Genomic DNA, 10,720 nt, shown 5'->3' on the forward strand with positions numbered 1-10,720 from the left:
CATAAATTATTTTCAAAAACGGATTCAAAACTGATTTGGAAAAAAAAAACATACACACAAAATAACTTATTTTCAATATAAAAAGGGATTGTGGACTGGATATTTTTTGACCTTTTATCACAGTCTTGGACATGTCAAAGATTAGTACCAACACTGGCTCTGATGCGTTGTTAGTTTGTGTGCAGCATCAGATTTACATTTTTTAATCCCTCATTTATATGCAGTTATTATACTCTATACGAATGCCAGAAACTAACCTTCTTCTTTTTCCTTCAGCACAGGCCTATCTAAAGGGTTAATGGTGCCACCTGGTTATCAACTGTAAAAATTACACATTTTACCTCTTCCCAAAAGGGAAAACCACCAACAATCAGGAATGCATGATTATATGGTGTCATGGCTTTCCAATCAAAAAATGAGGCTATAATGGAAGTCAACGGGGCAAAAACAGCCACGAACAGTAAATGAGGGAGGAAAAAATCTGATGCTGCACAAAAACTAATGCATCAAAGCTAAAGTTGTTACTAATCATTGACATGCCCAAGACTTTTATATATTTTATATTTAAAATAAGTCATTTTGTGTGTATGTTTTTTTTTTCCAAATCCATTTTGGAAATCATTTATGAACTTGGAAAATAAAGAGTATTATTATTTTGGTACTGGATAATTTGAACTGAGGAGCCTCATAAATTAATAGACTTATTAATAAACTTTGCGCGCTCAGACAGCAACAGGTCAGCTCATGCCCGTCAGTCAACGACTTCAAAAGAAGTTAACGTTAGAAGACGAAGACTACTGGTAAGTAAATAAGTAAAAAAAAAAAAAAAATTTAGTAAAAGACAACGCGGAATTATGTGTCGTGACGTGCTACAGGCCGGTTTACTACACCAGTAGAATACAATTCTGAAATTATGGTTTCTAGTTTTGGTGTGCCACCCCAAGATTTTAAGTGGCCCCATCTGGCCACCCCTATGAAACATTTCTGGAGGCGCCACTGGCACACACACGACAAGACGGAAGAGAACGTGTTGTATGTCAATGTCCTGACACAAACACACACACACACACACACACACACACACACACACACACACACACACACACACACACACACACACACACACACACACACAAGACAAAAGAGAACGCGCTGTAGCCTATGTCAGTGTCCTTACACACACACACATACACACACACACGCGCGCGCTACAAGACAGAGGAGATCGTATGTCGATGTCCTGTCTGCGTCTCAATCAGATCCCCAAGTTAGTTTCGCCAGTCTCGTGCACTCAGAGTTCTCTGTCGCTCTTGAACAAACAATAACAGAAACACAGAGGGAATGTTTGTTGAGTATTATCATACTAGGAGTCTTAAAATAGTTAAATAAGGTCTTAAATGACGGGAACAGAGAAAAGATGATTAATCTATATTTAATGTATTATTTATGCAGTTAAGAAAACGTCTCGGTTACGTATGTAACCCTCGTTCCCTGAAGGAGGGAACGGAGACGTACGTCAGAACTGAACCGACGAATGGGATCTTACTTTAGAGACCAATCCTACTTCGAGCATCTAACAACGAGCCAATGAAATTTGGCATGCGATCACGCATTCCACGCTCCGCCCCGCAGCGCGGGTATAAATAGGAAGTGGAATGGTAGATCAGCGCTTTTCCTACTGAGGAGCCGAAAGGTGACCGGACTCCCAGCGGAAGCACAGCATCTGGCGACGGGACGTACGTCTCCGTTCCCTCCTTCAGGGAACGAGGGTTACATACGTAACCGAGACGTTCCCTTTCAGTCGGTCACGTTCGACGTACGTCAGAACTGAACCGACGAATGGGATCCCTATGGAAAACGCCAGGATGCTGGCCCTTCCAGCGTCCTGCTTGAGCGCACTGCACCGTCTAGTATGGTACGGAAGTCAGGGCTCCAAGCAGGGAGTACAGTCACTGCTGTTTCTGCAAGACCCACTCAGAATGACTATTGGATAACGCTGGGAAAGCGTGCCTACCTCGTACTTGAGAGAGAGGGTACGCTGCGGGGCCACGTCCTTCAGGGAAGGAGAGGTGGCAGAATACACATAAGGACTAACCTGGCAGGGTAGTGCAACATATGGCAGTCTCTGGGGTGGTTCCAGCCTGTTTGAAGGGGGGAAAGAACACGCCCAGAGACGACAGAGCGGGCTCTGTCGAGGGAAAGACACGGGGCTAGCCCGAAGGGTAGCTGATACCGTGGAAGAATACACATATGGGGTTGCCGTGAGGGAACCGCTACATATGGAACCCAGCCTACAGCCACGTTTCACAAGCATACGGGTGCAGGCCTGGCGTCAGACGGTCCGCAACGTCTGACACCGGAGGGGTGACGGAGGAGCTCGACAGGGTTAGCCGGTTTCCCGGGGAACACAACTGGAGACAATAGACGCACGTATCCGGCCCAGAGGGCGGGAGTGGCGTTTCGCAAGCCGACACTTAGAACGGGCACTTAGCGCTCCTGGCCACTGGGGGCGAGGATGCGGGAAGATACCGGCTCTACACGTAAGCTATAGAATCTAGCAAACGTGTTAGGTGTCGCCCAGCCCGCAGCTCTACATATGTCTGTCAGCGAGGCGCCTTGCGCCAGCGCCCAGGAAGAAGCAACACTCCGAGTGGAGTGAGCTCTTACACCGAACGGGCAAGGCACGTCTTGGGACTGGTAGGCCAAGACTATAGCATCCACTATCCAGTGGGCTAACCTTTGCTTGGAGACAGCCTTTCCCTTCTGCTGGCCTCCGTAACAGACGAAGAGTTGCTCTGAGGTCCGAAGGCTTTGGGTCCGGTCAACGTAAGCGCGAAGAGCGCGGACCGGACACAGCAAAGCCAGGGCTGGGTCTGCCTCCTCCGAAGGCAGCGCTTGCAGGTTCACCACCTGATCCCGGAAGGGAGTGGTAGGAACCTTGGGCACATATCCGGGCCGGGGTCTCAGGACGACGTGAGAGTTACCTGGCCCGAACTCTAGGCACGATTCGTTGACCGAAAGTGCATGCAGGTCCCCTACCCTCTTGATCGAGGCCAATGCCGTCAGGAGCACTGTCTTCATTGACAAGATTTTCAACTCACAAGACGCCAAGGGCTCGAAGGGAGGGCTCTGAAGTGCTCGGAGCACTAGAGCTAAGTCCCAAGAGGGTATCGAGGATGGACGAGGAGGATTTAGTCTCCTCGCACCTCTGAGGAACCTGACGATTAGGTCGTGCTTCCCCACGGACTTACCTTCTACTACATCATGGTACGCTGCTATTGCTGCAGCATATACCTTGAGGGTGGAGGGAGACAGCCTTCTCTCCAACCCATCTTGCAGGAAGGAAAGCACGACACTGATCGAACACCTTCGGGGGTCTTCCCGGCGGGAAGCACACCACTCAACGAACAGGTTCCACTTCAGAGCATAGAGGCGCCTCGTAGAGGGGGCTCTAGCTGAAGCGATGGTATCTACGACAGCTTGTGGTAGTCCATCTAGAACCTCCGCGTCCCGTCCAGGGACCAGACATGAAGATTCCAGAGGTCTGGACGCGGGTGCCATAGCGTGCCCCGTCCCTGAGAAAGAAGGTCCTTCCTCAGGGGAATCGGCCAAGGAGGGGCTGTCGCGAGGAGTGTGAGTTCTGGGAACCAGGTCCGGTTGGGCCAATACGGCGCAACTAACAAGACCTGCTCCTCGTCCTCCCTGACCTTGCACAGAGTCTGTGCAAGAAGGCTCACTGGGGGAAACGCATACTTGCGTAGGTCCCGGGGCCAGCTGTGCGCCAGTGCATCTGTGCCGAGGGTACCCCCGGTCAGGGAATAGTACCACTGGCAATGGGTCGAGTCCGGAGAGGCAAACAGGTCGACCTGTGCGGCTCCGAACTGGTCCCATATCAGCTGGACCGCCTGGGGGTGGAGTCGCCACTCTCCCGGAGGTGTCGGCTGACGAGAGAGCTCGTCGGCTGTCTGGTTCAGCACACCAGGGACATGAATGGCCCGAAGCGACCTCAGCTGCTTCTGACTCCACAGGAGGAGGTGGCGGGCGAGTTGGAGCAGACGACGGGAGCGTAGACCACCCTGACGGTTGATGTACGCAACGGCCGTGGTGCTGTCCGTACGGACCAGTACATGCTTGCCACGCAGCGGCCCCTTGAGGCGGCGGAGTGCCAGATGTACTGCCAGTAACTCGAGGCAATTGATATGCCAATGCAATTGCGGCCCCGTCCACAGACCAGCAACTGCATGCCCGTTGTACGTGGCCCCCCAGCCCGTGGTGGAGGCATCCGTGAATAGCACAGCATGCCTGGACACTTGTTCTAGGGGCACCCCGGCCCGGAGAAACGAAGTGCTGGACCACGGGCTGAAGGTTTGGCGGCAGTAAGGAGTCACTGGGACCCGGTACTGACCGCTCTGCCACGCCCACCTCGGGACTCGGCCATTGAGCCAGCGTTGAAGCGGTCTCATATGAAGCAATCCGAGCGGCGTGACCGCGGCTGCAGATGCCATATGCCCCAGGAGCCTCTGAAAGAATTTCAGTGGGACCGCTGTCCTGCTCTTGAACATATTCAAGCAGTTCAACACCGACTGGACTCGCTCCTCGGTGAGGCGCGCCGTCCGGTTGACCGAGTCCAACTCCATACCGAGATAAGAGATCCTCTGTGTGGGACAGAGTTTGCTCTTCTCTCGGTTGACCCGAAGGCCCAACTGGCTGAGGTGACTGAGCACCAGGTCCCTGTGTTCGCACAACTGGTCCTTCGACTGGGCTAGGATCAGCCAATCGTCGAGGTAGTTGAGAATCCGAACGCCGCGTTCTCTGAGTGGAACAATGGCTGCCTCCGCGACCTTCGTAAAGACGCGGGGCGACAGGGACAGCCCGAAGGGCAGGACCTTGTACTGATATGCTTTCCCCTCGAACGCAAAGCGTAGGAACGGTCTGTGTCGAGGGAGAATAGACACATGGAAGTACGCGTCCTTCAGGTCGATCGCTGCAAACCAATCCTGGGGACGGATGCATTGGAAAATGCGTTTCTGCGTCAACATCCTGAACGGGAGCTTGTGCAGGGCCCGATTCAGAACTCGCAGGTCCAGGATTGGCCGTAACCCACCCCCTTTCTTGGGCACAATGAAGTAGGGGCTGTAAAACCCCGTCTTCATATCGGCTGGAGGAACCGGCTCGATCGCGTCCTTCGCCAGTAGGACCTCGATCTCTGACCGCAAGACTTGAGCATCGCTGCTTCGCACGGAGGTGAAGAGGATGCCCTTGTACTTGGGTGGCCGGCGTGCGAACTGAATCGCGTAGCCGAGTCTGATGGTACGGATGAGCCAGCGAGACGGCCTGGGGAGACCTAGCCAGGCCCCCAGAGACCGTACAAGCGGGACCAACGGCACCACAGACGTGCCCGGGGTGGGGCAGCGAAGCGGAGTACTCTGGCCCGACTCGGGAGGCCCGGAGGCGGCCCGTAGTGTTGCCTGAGCACTCCTGGTTTGGACAGAGAGTGGGTGAGAAGGCCCGGGGGCGTCCTCGGAGCCCACTCTGCTGTCCACTGCCCGGAGGCAGGGAAGTGAAGCACTCAGCCCCGACCCGGAAGGCCCGTGGGCGGCCCGGAGTGTTGACTGAGTGCTCACAAGAGAGGCAGTGTGTGGGTGAGAAGGCCCGGGGGCGTCCTCGAGGCCCACACAGCTGCCCCCTGGCGACGGGAGGGTAGGAAAGGAGTGACAAGGCCCGTGGGCGTCGCACACTGCCAACCTGACCCTCTTGGGGCCCAGAGAGAGAGGAAATTGCTCTTTTGGTGAAAATGTGGGTACCGCTGGACTCCGGAGAGCCAGCGGCAGAGATGTTGTGACCAGTGTTGCCCCCCCGGTCCTCCTCCGGGGGGGTGGGAGGGATGCGGACATCATCTCCCTCAGAGCAGCTCCTCTTCTCCCTGGGCTGCCCGTCTCAGGGCCGCTTCCCCTTACGCTTGCCGGCAGGTTTGGCGGGCCCTTGGACGGGTTGGGCGGCCCCCTTGCGTCCGGCGCCCTGCTTCGCGGGTGGAGGCTGCTGCTTGGGCTTGGCAGGGGCGGAGGCGGACGCTGGAGGACGCCCTCGGCGACGAGCAGACTGGGGGGCTGCCCCGGGCGGCTGGGTGGAGGCAGCAGCGGGCCGCCGGGGCAGGATGTTTTTGATGGCCTCCGTCTGCTTCTTGGCCACCGAGAACTGCTGGGCAAAGTCCTCGATGGCGTCGCCGAAGAGGCCGGCCTGACAGACAGGGGCGTTTAGAAACCGAACCTTGTCCGAGTCCCGCATGTCTGTCAGGTTCAGCCACAGGTGGCGTTCCTGGACCACCAAGGTGGACATCGCCCGACCCAGGGAGCGGGCCGTGACTTTCGTCGCCCGGAGGGCGAGGTCCGTCGCGGCTCGCAGTTCCTGCATAACTGCCTGGTCGGAACCACCCTCGTGCAGTTCCATGAGCGCTTTGGCCTGGTGGACCTGCAGGAGCGCCATGGCATGCAAAGCTGATGCAGCTTCTCCGCAGGCTGCGTAAGCCTTGCCCGTCAAGCCGGACGAGAACTTACACGCCCGGGAGGGGAGACGCGGGGCGTGCCTCCAGTCCGCAGCGGTCTTAGGACACAGGTGCATCGCAACCGACCGCTCGACTGGAGGGATCCCCTCGTAGCCCTTAGCTGCACCACCATCGAGAGTGGTGAGGATGGAGGAGTCAGTCGATCGCTGGCGTACGCTATACGGCGCTACCCAGGACTTCGTGAGCTCCTGATGCACTTCCGGGAAGAAAGGCACCGGGGCGGGACGCTGAGAACCAGCGCGACCCGTCCCGAGAAACCAATCATCCAGCCGCGAAGGTTCGGGACGTGGTGGAGGGTTCCACTCAAGCCCGACACTTGCGGCGGCCCGGGCAAGCATAGCCGTAAGTTCCGGGTCAGACTCGGGCAACGCTGTCACACCCGAAGGGGGCAACGCAGCCGAGTCCTCATCCTCGGAACCCATTAGCTCATCCCCCGATGCAGCAACCGACATCTGGTCCTCCGCCGGAGCCCCAAAAGAGACGACTGGCGCTCCACGTGGGAGGTCAGCGCGCCCTTCCGGAAGCTCCACCGGTACAGTGGAGGGGGGAGGGGCCCGAGGAGCCGTGAGACCCGTCGGGTTTACCCTGACCGACACCCTCAGGTCCCCACCAAGGTCATCAGCCAAAGTAGTAGCCCTCTGCTTTGCAGCTGGAGGACCACTAGATCGGGGGATGGACGATGGTGTTCCACCTCTTCTGAGGTACTGGAGACGGGACCGCAACACTGCAATGGACATATTCCCGCAATGGGAACATGTCTCATCCACGAACGCAGCCTCAGCGTGCTGTGCGCCCAGACACGAGAGACAACGAACGTGTCCGTCAAGCGGGGACAGAAATCGACCGCACCCAGAAACACACGGCTTGAATGACATCTTGAAAAAGACGCAGGGTCAAACCGTGTTGCTCTTTTGTGAATGGAAGTTTTGCTCTTTTAGTGCTGAAGCACTCAGGGAGATGACCGCGGCTCCACGCAGTTCGATAGTGCAAGCCTGCGTGAGCTCTCAGTGATATGTATGTGTGAGCGCCCAGCGAACCAACTGTAATGTGTGTGTGTAAGGAAACGCTCAGCGAACCAAAGCTCTTTGTACACTCTATCACTGAAGTGGACGGTCTCTCGCTGACGCGCCGTATCACCCGCACTGGCAAACTCTTTCACAGGATATTCACGACTCGTAGTCAGAAAGCTCTTCGTAGAAACAGCAATGAAGACTGTTCGGCTCCGAAGTAGAAAGCGCTGATCTACCATTCCACTTCCTATTTATACCCGCGCTGCGGGGCGGAGCGTGGAATGCGTGATCGCATGCCAAATTTCATTGGCTCGTTGTTAGATGCTCGAAGTAGGATTGGTCTCTAAAGTAAGATCCCATTCGTCGGTTCAGTTCTGACGTACGTCGAACGTGACCGACTGAAAGGGAACTGTTTGATAACTATTTTCTGTATATGTCTAACAGGGAAGGCAACTGGTAACTATATGTTTTTTTAATAATGAGTTTATTTAAAGATTGTTTAAAGTTCACTTAATTTTTTTATTTATTAAAAAAACCTAATAAATGTTGAAATTGGGTAGCTTTCATTTATACTGTAATGTAACGTCATTAATGTTTCATAGAGACATTGGTGTCAGTGATACTGGCCTTCATTCATAAAAAGATGCCATTACAACACATTTAAAATATGCTGTCTTTAAATTGTTTCTACATTAATTTGGAGAGTAACTGAAATTAGGGCTGGGCGACATGACGAAATATATCGTCTGGACGATAGAAAATGTCTATCGTTTTATATAAGGCTCTATCGCTTACGCCACGATAAGGCGTTTACGGCAGAATTTTACATCAAGATGCACCTCACGCCACGGCATGCCCATGCACGCTGCAATACTTAAAGAAACTTCAGACACAGACGCTGCAACGGGCTTTTACGCGTGGCACACCATATAGCCATATATTTACATATTTTAATGGCAGGTGTAGGGATGGCGAAAAAAAAGGGTCGGTAGGTAGGTCTATATATTTTTTTTCAAATTTTAATACAAAAAAAAGTACATTTTTGGTGATGGTTATTACGTAGGTATGAATTTAAACAAATTGGCATATCGTGACATCCTGACTGGGTCTTCAAGCCGTGCCTTCGGGCGTGTAGGCTAATTGCAGGCTATATAGACCACAAACAAATTGAAATTTTTGTCAAAAACATGTTTATTGCATAAATTTCAGGTGCATTCATTAAGAAAAGTGTCCAACCACCAGCTAGCTGTCATTGACTCAAAGCTGTCAACCCTCCCTTGTTTCTTCTGGGTTTCTCACGTATTTTAGCTCTTTTTCCGCTGTCTTCCCGTTTTAGTATTTTCCTGTGATATGTTCCGTATTTTTACGCTCGATTGTGTTAACTCAGAACACGCAACTATCTGTGTCTCTGAAGTGGCTTGCACTTCTTGCCAGACCAACGCATCTGGTGATATAGACTAGTGCATCTGAAGATCAAAAAGCAAAAAGTTGTTTTTATGAATTCAATTAATTAAGTAGCTATAACCTACTTGTAGCAAAGTTCGTGAATGTGAGGAAGGAAGAGGACACGGGGGTCGGCTAGACGGTTGATGCTCTTTTATTTTGTAACTCAATAGTCAAAACACACTCAATAGTGTGGCTTCTCTCAGACTCAAAACAATAGCGATCACTTCCGGGTCGGCACTTCCGGCTTCCGGTAACTCAGTCTCTATGGGGGTTTGGCATCAACCGTCCTGACTCTCTCTCTCTCTGGTCTCTGGTTCCGCTGGTGTTTTATCCCGTCTCCGCGCTCATTACTGGAACAAGAGACAGGTGTTATTAATCTGCGTCCAACCCACTCACTTACCGCTCGTCCCGCGGCCCTCTCTCCCGCTGCAGACCTCGCTGAACCACGCCCCCCTTGCCACATACCCCCACCGCCCGACTCAGGCCGGGGAGCCGTCCGGCCTGCAGCCCCCCCCCCCCCCCCCATTTCTGGAGAGGAAATCGGCCACAGCCATCTGAGCACCCGGCCTGTGGACCACCTTGAACTTAAACGGCTGAAGAGCTAGATACCAACGGGTGATCCGCGCGTTGGTATCCTTCATGCGGTGGAGCCATTGGAGAGGAGCGTGGTCCGAACAGAGAGTGAACTCCCGCCCCAGGAGGTAATAGCGGAGAGTGAGAACGGCCCATCTGATGGCCAAACACTCCTTCTCTATGGTGCTGTACTTAGCTTCCCTCTTGGAGAGCTTACGGCTAATGTACAGCACCGGCCGCTCACCCCCCTCCACCTCCTGGGCCAGGACTGCGCCCAGCCCCCTGTCCAACGCGTCAGTCTGCAACAAGAAAGGGAGAGAAAAGTCAGGGGAGTGTAAAAGCGGCCCGCCACATAGAGCAGCCTTCACTTGGGTAAAAGCCTGTTGACACGGCTCCGTCCACTGGACCGTATCTGGTAGCCCCTTTCTAGTAAGATCAGTCAAAGGGCTGGTGAGGTCCGAATAATTTGGTATAAACCGTCTATAATATCCCGCCAGCCCCAAGAACTGTCTTACCTCCTTTTTGGTCTTGGGCCTCGGACAGGTTGCAATTGCGGCAGTCTTATCAATTTGGGGACGCACCTGCCCATGACCCAAGTGGAAGCCCAGATACCTTACTTCCACCCGCCCAATCGCACACTTCTTCGGATTGGCCGTGAGCCCCGCTCCCCTCAGCGACCTCAGGACCGCCCTCACATGCTGCACTTGCCGCTGCCAATCATGACTATAAATCACTATGTCATCCAGGTACGCAGCAGCATATGCAGCATGGGGACGCAAAATCCTATCCATGAGTCGCTGGAAGGTTGCGGGCGCCCCGAACAAGCCGAAAGGAAGCGTGACAAATTGGTGTAATCCAAACGGCGTGGTGAAAGCTGTTTTTTCTTTGGACAATGGAGACAAGGGGATCTGCCAATAGCCCTTTGTTAAGTCCAGTGTCGAATAAAATCGAGCCGTGCCTAACCGATCAAGCAACTCGTCAACCCGCGGCATTGGATACGCGTCGAATTTCGACACAGCGTTCACCTTGCGGTAGTCCACACAGAACCTGACCGAGCCGTCTGTTTTGGGGACCAAAACTATCGGGCTCGCCCAGTCACTGTTGGACTCCTCGATTACTCCCATGTCGA

The sequence above is a fragment of the Pseudorasbora parva genome, chromosome 2, assembly GCF_024679245.1.
Source record: "Pseudorasbora parva isolate DD20220531a chromosome 2, ASM2467924v1, whole genome shotgun sequence".
Taxonomy (NCBI): domain Eukaryota; kingdom Metazoa; phylum Chordata; class Actinopteri; order Cypriniformes; family Gobionidae; genus Pseudorasbora; species Pseudorasbora parva.